Source organism: Ruditapes philippinarum, unplaced genomic scaffold, assembly GCF_026571515.1.
Source record: "Ruditapes philippinarum isolate M1 unplaced genomic scaffold, ASM2657151v2 ctg316_1_1_1_1, whole genome shotgun sequence".
In the NCBI taxonomy this organism is placed as follows: domain Eukaryota; kingdom Metazoa; phylum Mollusca; class Bivalvia; order Venerida; family Veneridae; genus Ruditapes; species Ruditapes philippinarum.
The window spans coordinates 51144-70515 of record NW_026855923.1 but is presented as its reverse complement, the minus strand read 5'-3'; positions in this window follow the sequence as shown (position 1 = coordinate 70515).

The following is a 19372-nucleotide window of genomic DNA, read 5'->3' as shown; positions in this document are numbered from 1 at the left end:
TGGGCACATTTTGACCCGAGGTCTCTGTCCGCCTGTCCATCCGTCTGTCTTCCGTCGGTCCGTCATACTTTCGTGTCCGGTCCATAACTTTGTCATTAATCAAAGGAATTTAAAATAACTTGCCACAAATGTTTGTTTTAATAAGACAATGTGCCATGCGCAACAACAAGACTCCTACCTCCAAGGTCAAGGTTGCACTTGCTCATTCAAGGTCAACATTGTCTATTTGAGAATTTTGAAAATACTAGGCACAAATGGTCACATTAATAAGACAATTTGTCATGGGCAACACCTGCATCCCTACCTCGTAGTTCAAGGTCCCACTTATAGGTAAAAAACTAACATACTCTGTTTTAGAGTATTTTTGTGTCTGGTCTATAACTTTTTCATAGATCAGGGGATTTTGTTCATACTTGGCACAAATGTTCACAATAATGAGACGCTGTGTCATGTGAAATAAACAGTCGCCTACACTTAGGTCAAGGCAAAGATTAATACAATGTTACTTTCAGACCACCTCAATTCAATAAAAATGTGTATTTCACTGTCTTCTCATCTGTCGTAAATGCTATACCTAAGTCACGTAATATTATACTTGGTTGAAACTTCAACTTGATGTTTGGTGATCAAGTTATGATTAAGTTTTTGTCAAGAACATCAACTTTGACTTTATGTAGCTAAGCCAACTCATCAGTTGGGAAAATATTATGCCTGCTTATCGCATCTGATAACATACAGTGCACTAATACAGTGATTCTAGTTTCCCCCGGGGGCGGGCCAATTTTGAACCCTGGTCTTTTATTTTAACAAACTTGGTAGACACAAACTAGAAGATGTTTCATGCAAAATATATATGCTTTAGCACGTTGGGTTTTTAAAAGCAGATTATTTAAGTTTTTACTACATACTTATAAGGAAAAATAATGACCCCCAGGGGGCGGTGCCAATTTTTACCCAAGGGCTTTTATGTAAATAAATTTTGTTGATACTGACTAGACGATGTTTCATGTCAAATATTTAAGCTGTAGCTCCTTTGGTTTTATCAAAGAAGATTTATATTTTTCTTTCAGTTGACATGGCAGCCAGAGTTCTGCATGGAACTAAATTCTTTGATTTTTTTTTTAAAGTTGGCTACAAAAGAAACATTCCTGTGAAAAAGTTCGGATAAAATTGGCATAGCGGTTTATGAGGAGGTATCGTTTAAAGTGAAAGTTTACGGAGGGACGGACGGACGCCGGACGAAAAGCGATCACAAAAGTTCACCATGTCACTTTGTGATAACTGAGCTTAAAACATATAAAACGTTGTTTTATCTTGTCATATTGTTAAAAAATTCTACTGTTTACAGGTGTTAAATTACAAAATTTCAAAATAAATTGATGTCATGTTAAATATGATATTCAAGAAGTTTTCAAAGAATATATCTTAGTACGCGTACAAATATCCTCTGCGTACTTTATCGATGTGCAATAAAAATTCATATTTTGTGTAGGCTTTGTTCATTTGTTTTGCCGGATTTGAGGTCACACCAACACAAAAAGGCCATATAGCGATATTCCAGCTTCACTTTTTGAGAAATACACCTTGTGCCTCTCCATGCATAATTACAGGCGAGATTATAAAAGTAAGGAATTACTTATGAATGTTTGCAAACCTATGGTCAATTCAAGAAAACATGGCAAGTTAATACAAAATTTTCAAAAGGCTGCTTTTGGGCCACAGAAGTATCAAAATTTCCGTATGATAATACCCAACTCAGTTTAGTTCAAAATAAACACATTCTGTTCGCATGTGTCTTTTTCTCTTGAGTCTTTAAACGTCAATAAAAGCTCTTTCTGTAAAAAATGATTATTTTCAATGAATTTTGGGTACAACCTTTATTTTGAAGACTTAATTCTTATTTCAAACGAAAACAACGCCTTATACTGTAAACAACTCGACCTGAATGATAATTAATTTATCACTTTACAAATATTACCTTAACTAAAATAACAACAAACACCATATTCGCAGGGGCAGACGGGTACGTAAATAATTCTAAAAGAACGCCCTGGATTCTGAATGACATTATAAACCAATTCTAGCTAAAGAACCGACAACATAGCCGCCTTTGCTCTTATCACGTTTCCACCGAGCGTGACATCGCTGACGAAAGCATTTGCAGCAACCGATGCACCACCGCCTCTGAAATAATGGATTACGAAATCAACATTGCCAGCGATTTCAAGAAATCTCTGTAAAAGCGTTTCCAGAGCTAGTGTTTATTTATTCGGTTTATCTTAATAAAGAGTTTAGAAATAACACGCGCTTGTGTTATCCTTGGCACAAATTACTTGTACGTCGCTTTTATGTCTGTATTTTACGGATGTGTAAAGAAAAATTTTCAACGTCGAGTAAAGGAACTTTGGTAGGCAAAACCTAGTTTTTCATGCGAGATGACCCATGTTCGAACTCATCCGAGCAATTACTACGACAAGCATACTGACCAAGTTTGACGTTAATTAAGTAAAAAATGTGACCACTAGTGTGTTAACACGGTTTTTCCATATTTGGGCGGTGTGACCTAGATATCATCAAACAAACTTTCAGGCCAATTTACAGGATATTTGGATCAAAACAGTAGCTACTAAGTGTTAACATGATTTTTCTATTTTTAGCTCCTGTGACCTTGTTTTTCATCCGAGATGACTCATGTTTAAACTCGTCCGAGCAATTACCTAGACAAGTATCCTGACCAAGTTTGATGATAATTGATTCAAAAATGTGACCACTAGAGTGTTAAGTGTTAACAAGGTTTTCCATTTTTAGCTCCTGTGACCTAGTTTTGCATCCGAGATGACCCATGTTCGTACTCATCCGCGCTATCAACTAGATAAGCATCATGACAAAGTTTGATGATGATTGTGGTAAAAATGTGACCACGAGAGTGTTAACGAACACGTGCTGACGGACGACGGACATTCAAAGATCCAAAAAGCTCACCCTGAGCTAGCTCAAGTGAGTTAAAAAAAATAATAAGAATTTCACGGCAAGATATCATTTTTCTCTCTTTAATAATTTGTCAGCAGTTTTTAACTAAATTATATATCTAACTGGTCAGCATTTTCAATATATGTTTAACTGGTCAGCATTTTCTCGCCTGAATGTTAAGAGCGTTAAATTTGCTGACCATATAGAATAAAAAGAGTTTAACGGCTAAATTCAATTCACATTAATGTTAAATTGATCAGAAGTTTTTTTACTACATTAAATAGTCGTCATGATTTTATATTATATATAAAATTTACATGCATTAAAAATATGAATAGCAATTTCACGGCAAAATATATTTTTCTCTATATATCTTACTGATCAGCAGATTCTACTTATGAAAAAGATATCAATTCTGAGTGCATTGTAACAGTTGTAGAATAATGCACGGTTTGAGTTCAAATGCGTAGTAATATTATCACGAAGGCCGGTAGGCCTGAGTGATAAATTACAAAGCATTTGAACGAAAAACGTGCTATATTATACAATAATGCACGAAGAATTAATATGTTTTTCTATTCTAACAGTCAAGAAAAAATTGTTAATTATTCTTATAAAAAGTTGGACTTTGTTTGGTGGTTAAATTTGTTTTCGCCTCAGAGTTTCAAATAGAAAGTTCTTTAAAGGCTGTTCCAGTGGGCTGAAAAAAACTGTCGTGTGGAAACATTTTGAGAATAACGAATTTTGAAAACGTTGATAAAACTTTGTTTGTTTATTTTATTTCACTCTATATTTCAAGCCAAATACAAATTATTATAAAATGTGAAATAAATGTAAAACTGTACTCGTTTGCGATATTAAAATAGCGTACTTGATTTGATTGTTTTGCACGTGCTGTTTGGCGCTGTTGTTACGTCACGTAAACAACACTTTAAACGTCTGTGCAGCGTTCACGACTGAATTAAAGATATTGGTGTTCGGAATCTTTTCTGAGTTAGACCAATTTCTTTAATTTTAGATAGTTTTTACAACAAGATTCGACAAAATCTGTTTTTTGTGTATTTAATCATATTTTCAAAGCAAATGGCACCCTCAATGTGAAAATACACAGGGAGATAATAAGAACGGCATTAATAAAAGTGCATTGTTGTAGAATAATGCACGCTTCGGGCCTTCTTTGTTTATACAGAAAAAAATTTCCGATAGTATTACAATATATATTTAACTGGTCAGCATTTCCTCGCCTGAATGTAAAGAGAGTAAAATATAGAGCACACAGATTAGGGGGACAGAGGGCTCGAAAACCACGCCCCATTGTGGTAAAATTTCACAGATATGCAGATCGCGTAGCAGTGCGCTAAAACAATATATAAAGACCCCATAAAAAGTTGCTCAAATATTCAAACCTAGGCGTAGGAAAACAATCACCACAACAATACAGGGAGGCAAGGAAGGCACTTTTCGAACACGGCAAACGAGAAGAAAACCGCGGAAACAAGACACGAATCGTCGATAATAAATTGTATGTAAACAATAGACAATCGGTTCAATATATGGATATCTGGTTCCATTTAGGGCTGCGTTGGTACCATATATGGAAGAATTGGTATCATATAATGTGATAACCAACTTATATATTTCTACTTTGGTTTAAAAAATTGATAAATTGGTTTCATATATTGTAAAATGAATTGATATATTGATAATTTGGTTTCATAAAAGGGCATCTGATTCCATACATGGCTACTGTGGTATAATATATTGAAGAACTGGAATCATATATTGACAAAATCATCTTATATATTGCTATCTCAGTTTCATACACTGACGGTATGGTTTCATATAGTGTAACTGTGGGTTAATATAATGGATTCCGGTTAAAAAAGAAGGTGTGCTCAAATCATATGTAGTCGAAGTGAACTTATATATTATCCAAATGGTTAAATAAATTGAAAAAGAACAATATCAGACAGCCATGGCTTTCCATATAAAGACACTTTGACATCATATATTGTTCAGTTGACTACATATAAAGATGGATCCACATAATATATTGATGCGTGCACATTGTTTAAGGAAAGGTTGACTCAATGTATTGCTATTTGGACATGACAATGTTTAGGTTTGTAATCATAAGACAGTCAAGGCTTTCCATAGGTAAAGCGAGTATTCATTCATTTCACGGATCAAGTGTGGTAGATTATTTTTTACTGAATATTGACGATTTTGTGTAATATCTGATCTTTGTATACTTCAGCCTAATGACTTTTTGCAAACAAAATAAATGGATTTCACTCAATTCTTATCACAAAGCAGTGTGATTTTCTTGATATTTTAAATAGACGTAATTCCGATGATATTAATTCACTTGTAAATTCTTTCACGCAGGTATTGAATGACTGTTCTCACAAAGTTTTTGGAAGTACATATAAAACTAAAACAAACAATTGTGATAAAAAAAACCTTCAACTCGGACTGTTTCACCGCAAGAAAAGAATTGAACAAAGCATGGAATGTTTTTGTTAAAAAACAAAATAATATAACCTATATTATTTGAAGAGTTTGTTAATGCAAAATCAATTATAACAAGATCAAACGTATACCAAAGTCTATGTATAATTTAAAAGAAAAAGAAAAAAAAAACAATCTAAATACTTTAAGCAAATCTCAGCCTCGTCAATTTTGAAAAATAATTAAAGAACAATACTCTAAATCTCAGCCATTTTTTTATAATGAAGACATTTATATACATTAAAACAATGGTTTAGAGCGCGTTACCCCTGCACCAAGGAGAAGTTATAAAACAGAGGCTGAATAAAATCAAGTCATTCTAAATTTAGAATTTCCATTGCATTTCGGGTATTTTGTTCAGGGTAAACCTGTTGTTTAAAATTGAAGTAAATAATTTAGCAAAAATCTTCTCGCCCAAACAGTCCAACATGTAGAAACTATATATTCAACTACTCGGCAGTCAGATTTATTTGTGTAGTATTCTGTAATCGACATCGCTAAAAATAGCATTTTCATTGATTAAAATCATATTCATCCGCGTAATTTGTGAGTGTGCATTTATTGACAATTCTATAAGCCAACGCTACTTTTAAAGTTTGAATATGTAGTAATTTGTTGGACACTTGTAACAAAAATTGTTCTTTCTTTTAAACTGCTGGTTTTTAAGCAGTTTTGAGTGAGAACTACTTTGCGTTGTTAGGACTGTTAGGAAATTTTGTGTTAGACCGTGGATGTTAGCTATGTATTTACTGATCTTGCGATCAGAAAATACAAAAATGGAAACTTTAATGTCTTCTAAAAGTGAAAAGGAGCTTGGCAAGATGTTTCTATTTTTCACTTAAAGTAAGATAAAGTTTCCTTTTAAAAGGAAAGGCTTGCACAGTTGTGCCTTCATCCCAACCCTTAAAAATTGGGTTTTTTTGTCACAATTTTTTGAAATACGGTATTTTACATATATCATAAAGGGTTTATTTAGTTTTTTTTGTGAAAACGAATATTTTTTGTCAAAACAATTTAAAATCTATTCTCTATTGTATAAAACTAATAAAGAAAATAATCAATCGTAAAAATACTAACGTGGAGACTGAAGGGAAACAAGTGTGCACATTTCATTTCCACTTTTTTCGCAGAGAAATCATTCGTTTTGGCAGTTGCCAATTTCATTTATATAGCATCTTTATGGACAAGTAAATGCACTAAAATACTTCGTTACGTACCCACTACCAATTAATAAGCCTATCAACTATGTTACACGATATGTAGATCAGCACGTGGTAAGGTTAATGATATGCATAGGCTATTTTTAGATTACCTCACCAAGACGTTGAATTGCGTTCATTAGATCTAAATATAACTCGATCATGCACTAATATTCTGTGTGATTTGGTAAGCAGGATCACCCTTTGGAGACGGAATACTACCACAGTAACCATTCTCTATTGTATAAAACTAATACAGACAAAAACAATTATAAAAGAAACTAACTTTTGCGTCTTGAAAAAGAATTGAAACGGAACAATTTCGTTTATAATTTATTACGGTTTAAACAGATAAATCAAGTAAAAATAGAAATCCTATTTATATAAACAAACTGGGATTACCGAAGTATCTTAAATAGCTTAGATTTCCGTAATATTACTTCGTCTGATTCCGCAGTATGACGGAATCGCCCGAATTGTCACGATTGCAATCGGAACTACCGCGGTTATTATCATTAATTCGAAGAGTGACGGAAAGGGTCGAAAAGTTGCGATTGGCACGATTGCAGCTGGTGTCAATCATGCACCAACAGCTGTAAGCAGGAAACCACCTAACCGGAACAAGTTTTCCAAATTAAATGCAAAAATCTGATTAACTTGTATATTGTTAGATCTACATAAAGACATACCGTAAATAACATATCTGTAAACATATTGTATGATTGAATTTGTATACAGTTAACAATTTATTTCAACATTCAGTATATATCTCATATTGTTAATTGCCAACAATAACAATTTATTTCAACATTAAGAATATATCTAATATTATTAATTGCTAAATGTCATGAAGATATATTGTAAATAACTTCTCCGAAAACATTTTGTACTGTATTATGAACAGTTTATTGTTAAAATGTCTTACACTTTAACTATATTATGTAATAATGGCTATATGATATATGTAGTTTAAAGCCAAATAAAATATTGAATTGAATATAGAATAAGAAGAGTTTTACGGCTTAATTCAATTTTAATAAATGTTTAATTGGTCAGAAGTTTTTTTACTTAATTGAATGGTCGACATGATTTTATATAATATATAACTTTTGCATGCATTAAAATATGAATAGCAATTTCACGGCAACATATATTTTTCTCTAAATATCTATAACTGGTCTGCATTTTCCCATTAATTATATCTAACTGGTCAGCAGATTCTACTCTATGTTTAACTGGTCAGCATTTCCTCGCCTGAATGTTTGTTTGTTTCATTTACGCCTTTTCCAAACAGTATTTCAGTCATATAGGAGCCACCACAGCGACATCTGTCATTATTTTATTCCACCTATATATATAATATAAACAAGGGACACAAGTCGTGGCCTCGCACTACCAGCACGGGTTCGTAAAATGCATTCACACGTGTAAACTGTATAAAATATCCTCTATTCCATCAAAGTTATTGTAGAAGTTAATATATGAACGAGCCATTACCCAAGTTCTACTACAAACACTTCATTAAAACCTGTAACATTGCAGGAAATAGCTAAGATTTCAATATTTACATAGGCTGTCAAGTTGTCGTCCATTTTGCAGGTGTGTTTATGTTCCGAGAATTTTCATTGGCTGATAAAAAACCTCTATTTGTCGTTATTATCCGGATTATTATTATTATTCATTAGCCAATAAAATTGACAGTTACTAACAGAAGTTAGATTTACGCATGGAACATACGGGCAACATCAAAATGGAAGCCGAGGATAGAAATTATCAAAACAAACAATAATTGTTACAATAATTTGTACCAGAAGATAATGATTGCATCATTGATTGTGGTAGATGATTGATTTTTAGCCGATTTCATGATTAAACTTTCTTATATGAGCATACGTTTGCATAAGATGTCGTTTTACACGTGTAATTTACAAACCCAAATTTTACGAACGTGTGTAAAAAATGAAACATGAAAGGTTATTTTTAATAATATCTTCTCCATGTAACAAAGTGTGTCATTTTTTTTTTAAATTATCGATTCTTTAATCAATGTCCAACAATCAAAAGGAAAAAAACTGTTGTATACTGCGTTATATTTACTTTTTTGTGATTTGAGCAATTTTGAGTTGTACCCCTTGTTATATTATATACATAGTGGGAAAGGAAAAAAAATAAATGACAGAATCCCCTGTGGGCGCCACCTGAATGTAAAGATCTTTAAATTTGCTGACCATATAAAATAAGAAGTGATTTAAGGCTTAAATATATAATTGGTTAGCTCTGTTTATTTTATTAGATTGTCGACATGATTTTATACAATATATCAAACTTGCAGGCATTATAAAATAAACTTGCAGACATTATAAAATGAATAACAATTTCACGGCAAAATATTTTTCTCTATATATCTAAATAGTCCGCAGTTTTCTAAGTGAATAGCGAACACAGAAAAAATAATAGAATGTGCAATAATTCCATAATATTTAAATTTAATTTTTTCCCCCGGGTAAACACAATTTGGGTGGAAAAAAAATAAAATCCCCGTTAATTTTTCTGAAAAATTTTTTTTAAAATTTGCACTCAATACCCAAAAAAATCCCTTATAATTGTTTAAAAAATGCATTAATATATTAAAAAACGTATATTTTTTAACCCAAAAAACGCATAAATTTTTAAAAAAATATTTGAAACAAATTTTTGAAAAACCTTTTTTTGGGAAAGGTTTTAACCAAAATTATGGGAAATTTTACAATAATATAATTAAACATAAAGAAAAACAAAAATTTATTATAATACTGCAAAATTAAATATTTAAAATCAAAAAGAAAAAATTTAGGGAAAAAATAACAAAAATTTAAAAACTATAATATTTTTTTATTTAATCAAAAAATTTTGATATTGTCCATCCTTGAAAAAACTAAACCAAAAAAAAAAAACCATCTGATCGAGTATCTCTCGACCTCGCCTATTATATACCCAACGGCAATTTGACACATTGAATGTTTTCCCTTATTTATCTTATTGGTCAACAGTTTTTCTTCGAAAAATTCCTTCTTCCAGCAGTTTTCTATATATTCTATATCCGTCATAAGCTTAATTCGTCAACCAAGTTTAAGTTATGCGCCCCTAAACACCTACCAGGAAAAGGCGAAACCCTCAATAATGTCATTGTCGTTACTTCCGAATTTTTTTCGGGTTTCTGGGCGGAAAAATCCACGGGAGCAAAACACGAAAATTCTGCCCGTATTTTTCGTTATTATCCGACCTTTGGGTTTAAAAAGGCGAGACAACGAAAAGGATTTTTGCCCCTGCCAGACAACGAAAACTTAAACAATGAAATTTTCGTCCTTCACGTGTTAAAGTTTCGCTTAGAATATTTCTTGTCTTCGTGTCTTCGCCCCGAAAGGAGAAAGTCAAAATAATGACGAATAGGTTTGTTTTCGTGTCCTCGCCTTTCGATTTTCGGGACGTAAACACGAACACACGAAATGGCACCATATTATTATATTTATAGCTTTCGGATTCATGTACAGCTGCAATAAAATACATAATAACCCACTGTGTACTACAAAATTATTAATAATAAAAACGAAGAGCGCGATTTATAAACGGAAAAGATAATTTCATTTGAATATGTTTAATATGTTTGCATTGCAAAATCCTCCAGTTCGCTATCCATTGTGCATTTCATTTTTAATAATCAAACACCCTCATACCAATGGGAATGATCGGCTATTATGATCGACGAAAAGGCCCGAGAAGTTGCAATTGCGCTTTCACAAAATCTGATTTCATTCCACTTCTTTAAAAAGAAGCATGCGAGAGGTCTTTTTACAGCTGTTGAAGATTTATTTGATTGTTCAAATAGCGGGAAAGTGAGAACTTCTGATAAGTCGAATTGCATCTGCGAAAAAAAGCAACATGTCGGCTATTTCCATCATTCTCTCAAATTAGGAATAATCAGCGAGGTGTTCCGAAGTTTAAGAAGTAGCAAAATGTCCAAATACGGTTCATTAGGTCATAAAATAGTGCTTGGTGATATTGTTACGAAATTACTCTGTTTTACTTAACACGTTTTCGCTGAAAATGTCTATCTTTTATGCTTGTAAAGATTAAGTCCAAGTGAAAGCATGATTATAAAATCAATTAAAATAAAATTATGTATCATAATTGTATACTAGCAATAGTCTTAAAGCAAGTTAAACACTTGAACTACAACAACTCAACCAAACAACAACAACATTTCAACTCCAATAAACGCAAAGAACCCCAACAAAAAGCGCATGCAGCTAGCAATACTTATGTGCGAAAGTGGACTGGCGCGTGACCTACATGCGGAAACTAGTCTGCGTCACTCCTTGCACGACATGAATGCTGCGCGTGCTGACATGCCTTAAGATTGTTCAAAATGGCGCAAAAATAGTTCAGATATATAGACTGTTGTGAAATACAAAAAAGGATAAATATATATGTTTAGCATAACATTTGTTCAACACTGCTAGATATCTTATTTTCATGTGAAATACAAAGTTCAGACCAAAAGCTGATTATTCTGGTTTTGATTATTATGTCTAGGGGATAACGACCTAGTTCACCATATAACATATATAAAGGTGTACTTTTTTTTGCAATGAGTTATTTTTCGGAGAAAATCGGTATGTATTTTTTTCTAGAATGTCGAGGTTTTCAAAACCCCAAACTTCACAATTGAATGTAAGAATAGGTAAAATAGTTTGATCGAAAAGCTTACGTTGAAGGTCAATAGGTAAGTCTAGATTGAATAGTCTACTATATAAAAGATGCATAGCTTTATTTGCTTGAGAGGCAAGCGATTTGTTAGCACTAAGAAAACTCCAAGAGGACGAAAATACCACTCCCAAATATTTATACTCTTTAACAATTTCAAGGGGTTTGCCATCAAGAGTGAAGTGAAAAATTTTCAGGTTTCTTCGTGCCAAAAACCATGACCTTTGACGTACTCATATTTATTTCAAGTTTCCATTCTTTTCAATAGTTAGAAAGTGTTGATTGGAATGATATTTTGTCCTCGCTAACAATAATGGTGTCATCTGCATATAACAATACAAAAAGTTTTAAATACACATCAAAATCATTACTTTGGTAATGCAAGGTTATTCCTGGGTTATTTTGCTCTAGATAACTTTAATAATCGTTTAAATATATAGAGAACAAAATGGGGGAAAGATTTTCTCCTTGTCTTACTCCGCTTAGACTAGAAAAGAAAGAGAAATAACATTAGAAGAGGACACACATGATTTTATATCTGCGTACATGTTACGTATTACTTGAAATATTTTCCCATTTACACCTGTTTTAATAAGCTAATACCATAATGGCCCGTGCGCAAAACTTTATCAAAAGCAGACGAAAAATCCATATATGATACAAAATTTTTTTTTTCTGTAACCTTAGTTTATCTATCAAAAATTTAAGTGTAAATACATGGTCTGCTGTTGAGTACTTTGCTCGGAATCCAGCTTGATTTTCATACAAAATATTATGAACATTCAGGAAATTCGTAATTCTGTTATTTAAAACAGAGGTAAAAATTTTTCCAAGACAACTTAATATTGTTATAGGCCGAAAGTTCCCGACCTTTCTTAAAAATGGGTTTTATTGTGCCGATAAGCCATGTTTCTGGGATGAGACAAGTGTCAAGGATTATATTAAAACATTTACAATAAATGGTTAGATGACTTTTTAATATACTCATTATTAATATAATCATATGGGGAGGCAGACTTTCCAGTATTCAGAGTTAGAATTGCTTTATTTATTTCACTTTCACTTTTAAGTCCGTTTAGTAATTCGTTAGAATAATCTGTATCAAAATTCATTTCTGGTAAATTAGGCTGTTCAGTTTCTTGATGGGTGTTCAATTCTTTAAAATGTACTAAAATTTATTATTTTCGGGCAATGGACGAGACGACTGCTGCTTTACACGATTTAAGATTTTCCAATAATCTCTCGGTTTATTCCTGCTTATTTCACGCAATTTTCGTTCATAACTTAATTCATGTTTATACAAGTCATTTTTATGCAAATAATACTTCTTGCGTGCTGAATGGTATTTTCGCCGAGCTTTTTCGCAGTGAGGCCCAAACCAGGGTCTGTTTATTTTATTATTGTTAGAATGTAATAAATTGTTATTATTTGACGGAGTGTGGAATGTATCAAAAGCAGCCTGTTTAAAGACACTAGATATTTTCTGAGCAATACTATTGATTGCTGTCACATTGCTTGTATCGATTGTTGTCAAAATATTATTTATTTCAGTAATATTGTTTTCGTTAAGATTTTCAATAAAATTAGGTTCGCGTGATTTTTGCCATTTTGGTGGTTTGAGAATAGTATGCTGATTATCATTATTTTGTAGTATCTCGTTGTTATTGTTTACACCTTGTTTATGCATAACATTACAGTCTATAGAGAGTGCAAGTAGAGAGTGACCGTCATAAAGCGTAGTCTATCTCAGATGTATTTCTGAATGTAAAATTGCCTTCGGCTTGTCTCGGCCAATTCTTCCATTAACAATAAGCATTTCATTATTTTTACACAAATCAAGTATTTTATTTCCTACAACATTTAATTTTTTATCCATAGAGACTACGTAATGGAACGTTTAACGTTGACAGCAGTTGGGGCGTATTCATTTGGTTGAACAATGTGTCATCTAGATCTAACTGATTTGCAATTAAATCATCTAAAACAACATAATCGGGCTTATCAGCAGTATGCCCATTAAAATCTCCAATTAACATGACATGATTATGCGCACATCACATATCAGAGACTAAATTTTGAAAATCAAAAAATTCATCCTCTTTAAAAAAAGCGTGACTGGTCTGATGGTATATAGACACTTCCAATAATGATATCGTCGTCGAAATTTTTCAATAGAGAGCTTTTTACTTTTATCCAAAAAACATATTCATATAGTGACTCTAAAACCTCTATTTTGTCAACAATAGTATTTTTAATAAAGAAAGCAATACCACGTACAGACTTCCTAAGGTAATTATTTTTTCTTGGCTTAGAATAAAAAGTAAAACCTAGTCTATTATATCATAATGTTCTATTCAACTTAGTTTCTTGTACACATAAGATATCATATGAATTTAAAAGCAAAATAAAGTCTGGAAATTGAATGCGTGTCTTAAGTCCACAGACATTAAGACTGGAAATTTTCAGTTTTTCTGGCGGCGTAAGATCATAACATGTTTCATGCAATATACACTGGTCTTTCACTGTGCTGGAATGTGTACGCGTAAAACGGTTTTCCGGTGAATAATTACTTGTTTCTTTTTCGAGAGAAATTGAGTTTTTGTCAACATGTTCACATGATAATTTAGTCGAAGTACTTGGAAGCTGGATACAGTTTTTACACACGTATGAAATATTGTCAACGGTATTATTATATACAACACTTAAGTGGTCATTAGAAATAACATCACTAACGGTCTCAGGCGAAGATGAAACTATCCCCGGCCGGTACTAATCATTGCCGGTAAAATTTACAGGTTTGACGTTGGAATCTGCTGTAGTGTCAATTGAAATAGAGGTAAATTGTGCTATGTCTGTAGAACTCATCCAGGTACCTTGGTGAGGAAGATTCCCGGCGTAAGTTGTCATTTTGCCTTGACGTAGTATGTTTAGCGGGCTGCTTCCCTCTGGGAGAGTTTAATTGGACAGCACTTATCTGGGTCTTCCTATTGTTAGTTTGTGGTAGATCTGAGCGTACTTTACTTTTGTTCGGGGATAATGTTTCTACAGTAGCGGGAACAGTATCACAGCTGAATGCATCATCTTCGCTGCGGGTCTGGCGGGTTACCTCGTGCATTATTTCGTTTTCAAGATCCATTGCTTCGGACATATCTGAATTATCGTCTAATTGATCGAATTGTTGACTGAATGCCTTTTGCATGGAGTTGTATTTAGATTTGACCGCCTCGGAAATACGCTTTGACGGATCAGAGTCTCTTTGTCCTCTCAGTGTTTTATGCCAGTCCGGGAACATATCTTTTATTATTTGCTTGTTAACGTGTAATGATGCTGGAAATTTTATTTGCACATTTTTAGCACCGTATTTTCTCTATTAGCTTTAAAGTACCCGACGGGCATCACTAATCTCACGGGGGTAATCTCTTGATATTCCAATTATTGTGCCCTTTAGTTTGAATGCGTTTGACATTATCGTATCGACATCTGCAACATTGCTGAACGTTACAAAAATACTGCGATGTTTTTGATATCGCTGTTGTTCTAAATGCGGGGCTCTGGGTGTAAATACGCGACCAATTCTGTGTGCTCGTGCTATCTTGACATTGTTCGTTAGTTTCAAATCTTTGTATAGGATTTCATCGATAGAGTGAATACAGTCTTCGTCTCTCTTTTCGGGAACCCCAGAAATAATCAAATTGCATTCCCTATGACGGGCCTCAAGTTCAAGTGTTTTATATTCTAACAATCTCAAACGTTCATCAGTAATTTCATGTGTTGCACAATTAACATACATTTGAGCTTCTATATTGTCAATTCTTAGTTTCAATAGCCCAAAGTTTGATAAAGATTCAAGAATCATATCCAGTTTTTCATCTGACGGTAGTTGTTTGGCTTCTTCTAGGTTAAATTGTTCATATTGTATTTGATTGTATGTGTTGTATTGTTATTGTAAGGTGACGACTGACCTGTAGACTGACCAGTAGAATGGCGCGCTCTCTTTGTTCGAGGTGATGGCTTGTATTCCTCTGAAAGGGGACCATATTTACCGATATATTGTCCATTAACTGTACCGATCTCACATCCACGAATATTAGAAAAGTTTTTATCCATGTTTAATAGTCAATATTGATCACTTTATCAATAATTAAAATACCTCTGTTCCACTGAAAAATTTCAAACCGCCATCTTGGTTACCCACAATCCTCAAAATCCATGTTTATTGTTTGACCGCCGCCCATCTTGTTTGTTTGTTGTTTTATTTAAACCAGTTAAAGTTCTATTTAATTGAAGTACATATTTCAGTTAGTGAATAATATATATCTGTTAAAATTATTTATACTATAAATAGACTACCATGATTGTGTTAATGTTGTTGGTTTCACCAGAAAATAAACTATGAATAGTTTCAGTGCTGGTATAAAAGATCATAGGTTTGTTGACGTTGTTGTTGTTTTTACCAATGAATATTAGTTTATTTAAATTCATTATTTTAAATAGTTTCTTTTTTGATTAAGTGTAAGACTCCATGGAATCTACTCAACTTCCTCAAGATAATCATCAGTAATTCTGTCGTAGATTTATTAACTTACTGAAGATAAACATTTATGCAAGAAAAGTTAAAAAATGTTAAGAACATTTCTCATCTTTTTATTAAAGAAATATACAATGTATATAAAATACAAACGTTTTTTTTTATTACATTACTACACGTGTGTGTTGGATCTAGTTATGTTTATATAGAACCCGTTCTATGATCTATCCTATGTAACATGTTTTACTTTCATTCATGAAAAGACATTTTATAGCTGAAAATGACAGATAATTATCAAATGACAAATATGATATTACATAAATTACCAACGAGGTATTAAAGGAGTGCTCAACAATAAAGTTCGTATATAAAGTTTTTATTTTAATTCATTTTTTTTATTGCTAAGATGTATGCCACTGAGGCTCATTTCACATGCGCATAAATAATATAGAAGTATATAATACTTCTAAAGTGATCATTATACTACTATAAAATGCTGTCGGTTTTTTCTTTCCTTTCCTTTATGTAGTCCTTATTCTGAATCCTAATTAGAATATTCCATTGCCACTATTTCAATGTACATGTAATTAGAAGAGTGTGTTCGGGAAAGACTTGCCGCATGACGAGGAATGATCATATCTAAAAATAACTGAGCTTTGCCAATGACCTGGGCTGTGAATGACCCAATTGTTTTAAAAGAATATAAGCTATATATACTATTCCTAAAACAATACGCCTTTTCAAATTTCACAGTGTTTTAGCTATTATAAATGCTTTCTGTCACTTACATTCGAATTCGTTTTTCACCAAGCAATAAACAACTTTATATAGTCGGTCTTAATTTTTCGTTTTAGTAAAGTCGTATTTTAAAGTGAAGCATGCGCATAACTTATTTGTAGACTGGTTATAATGTATTTAGGCTGTAAATGAGATTCATTAAACTCAATTTGATACGCAAAAATGGATGCCGCCAGCAATCAGAGGTCTGATGATCTCAATTTCAATTCAATTTCAATTTATTTACAAAATGCACAAGTCCCACAATAGCGGGGAACATCAGTAGTATACATACATAAACATATACAAATACTTAATGGAAAACGGCTATATTACATTCTTAGGATAAAAGTAATTTGGTGATAAGATACGAGGGTTGTTCGGAAAGTTTTGAGACAATATGATTTTCTCTGTTTCTAATTACAGCTGCGAATATCATTTAATACAAAATTATAGCTTAATATGTTATTTATCCGAGTTATGTCTTTAAAACGTTGTAACGTTACTATACGGCATATAATCGTTTCCATAGCAACACCTGTCTACGCATCCTGGCGCACGGACTATTTTCTTGTTATAAGTTTTCTTACTGAATAAAAAGAGCCCCTAAAATTGCACCAAACGTCACGAAAATTTTATGACGTCACTTCCAACTTAAGGACGTCATTTCCGCTAGTTGTTTAAGCCGTTACCGCAGATCATTATAGCAATACGTGCGCGACAAGACAACGACTATGGAAACACCGTCAAAAGAGGAACAGCGTGTTTTTATTAAGTTTTGCGTTAATCTTGGGAAAACGCCAACAGAAACTAAGCAACTTCTAGAACAGGCAAACAACGGACGTACTGTTAGTTGACCATTGGTATTTAGATGGCATAAAGAGTTTCGGGATGGCAGAAAGTCAACAAAAGACAAGGAAAGGAGCGGTCGCCCATCCGTCATCGACGATAAACTGACACTTGCAAGAAACGCGCTTCAGTGCGACCGTCGCATAACAGTAAGAGAAGTTGCAGAGGTTTGTGATGTAGGTACGGCAACTGCTCACAAAATATTAACTGAGACACTTGCGATGTCTCGGGTTTCGGCCCGTTGGGTACCGAGATTATTGACGGCTGATCAGGAAGAAAACCGAGTAAAAGCATCTCGACAGTTTCTACGTTCATACCAGAGAGAAGGCGACGCGTTCTTAGACAGAATTATTACAACCGACGAGTCCTGGTTTTACTACTACGACCCAGAAACAAAGTCGCAGTCTTCAGTTTGGAAGCACACGTCGTCTCCACCCCCGAAGAAAGCACGTGTAACCAAAATCCGTTGGGAAACATATGTTTATTCTATTCATGGACCGGAAGGGGATGCTGTTAACACATGCTGTACCGAAGGGAGAGACGGTGAACGCTGACTATTACTGCAGGGTGAGTAATTATGTTAACTTTATTTAACATGAAAATAATTAAAAATAAATATATAAATAATATAGATAATTAAAATTGATTACTTACTTAATTATTAAAATAATTATTTGAAATTAATTCACCTGTATCTGTATTAAGTACGAGCTCCGATATTTCTGCTTAAGGTAATCAGACGGGAACTGATCAACGCTATCCGTAAGAAGCGGCCGGAAATGCTTGCGAATCTGGAGAACATCTACCTACATCAAGACAATGCGCCTGCGCATACAGCATCTGCCACTTCTCTGGAACTTGATGTTCTCGGGTTTAACCGCATCGCTCACCCACCCTACTCACCCGACCTGGCCCCAATGGACTTTTCCGTTTTTTCGGCCATCAAATCCGAAGTACGAGGAATCCGGTTTGAGGACCTAGTTACACTGCGCTCTAGAGTTATGAGCATTATTGCAACATTTAAATCTGACTGGTATAGAAATGTATTCGCCAAGTGGGTTACGAGGCATGAGAAATGTGTACGTTGTGAAGGAAGATACTTTGAAAAGGAGTAGCAGTTGACTTTTCTACGGTGACGTTAAACTCTGGAAATAACGGCAACGTCGGATAACGTCGTTGCGTGCGCCGGGTCACCGGTAGTGTCTGTGCCTAACGCTTTGTAGCTTTTGTATACATGAAGCTATTGTTATGAAATTTTACACTAATAATAGATGAGGTATTAAAGTAATACATAGTAAACTCTTGTTTGATTTTATCTTTTCCAACGCTAAATATTGACCCAGTCTCAAAACGTTCCGAACAACCCTCGTATATATTAAGTTCTCTCCAATAAAGGGTGTCGCGCTTCGGCGCGGATGCATACAAAATGATAAATCTATTCACAGCATTCCAAATACATTTGAAGTGTATTGTATATAATTATGTGCATGTATGTAAATATGATTTTATTGTATTTACCCATGTAAGCTTTGGTTACCCGTGTTATATCATTCTGTATTGAATGGCATATATACTTTATCAGTTTTATTTATTTTAATTGTGATGTATTAGATGTACATCTGATGAGACGAAAAAAAAAAACTATTTGAATTTAAGTAAAACTTGTTGTTGCAAGTAGAATGCTTGGTTAAGTTTTTCATTCATGAAATCAATTGCTGCAAAAAATGATAATAAAAAGGTATGTTCATAAAAAGTTACATAAAAGAAGAACATGTCTTGTAAGTTTAATTTGAAA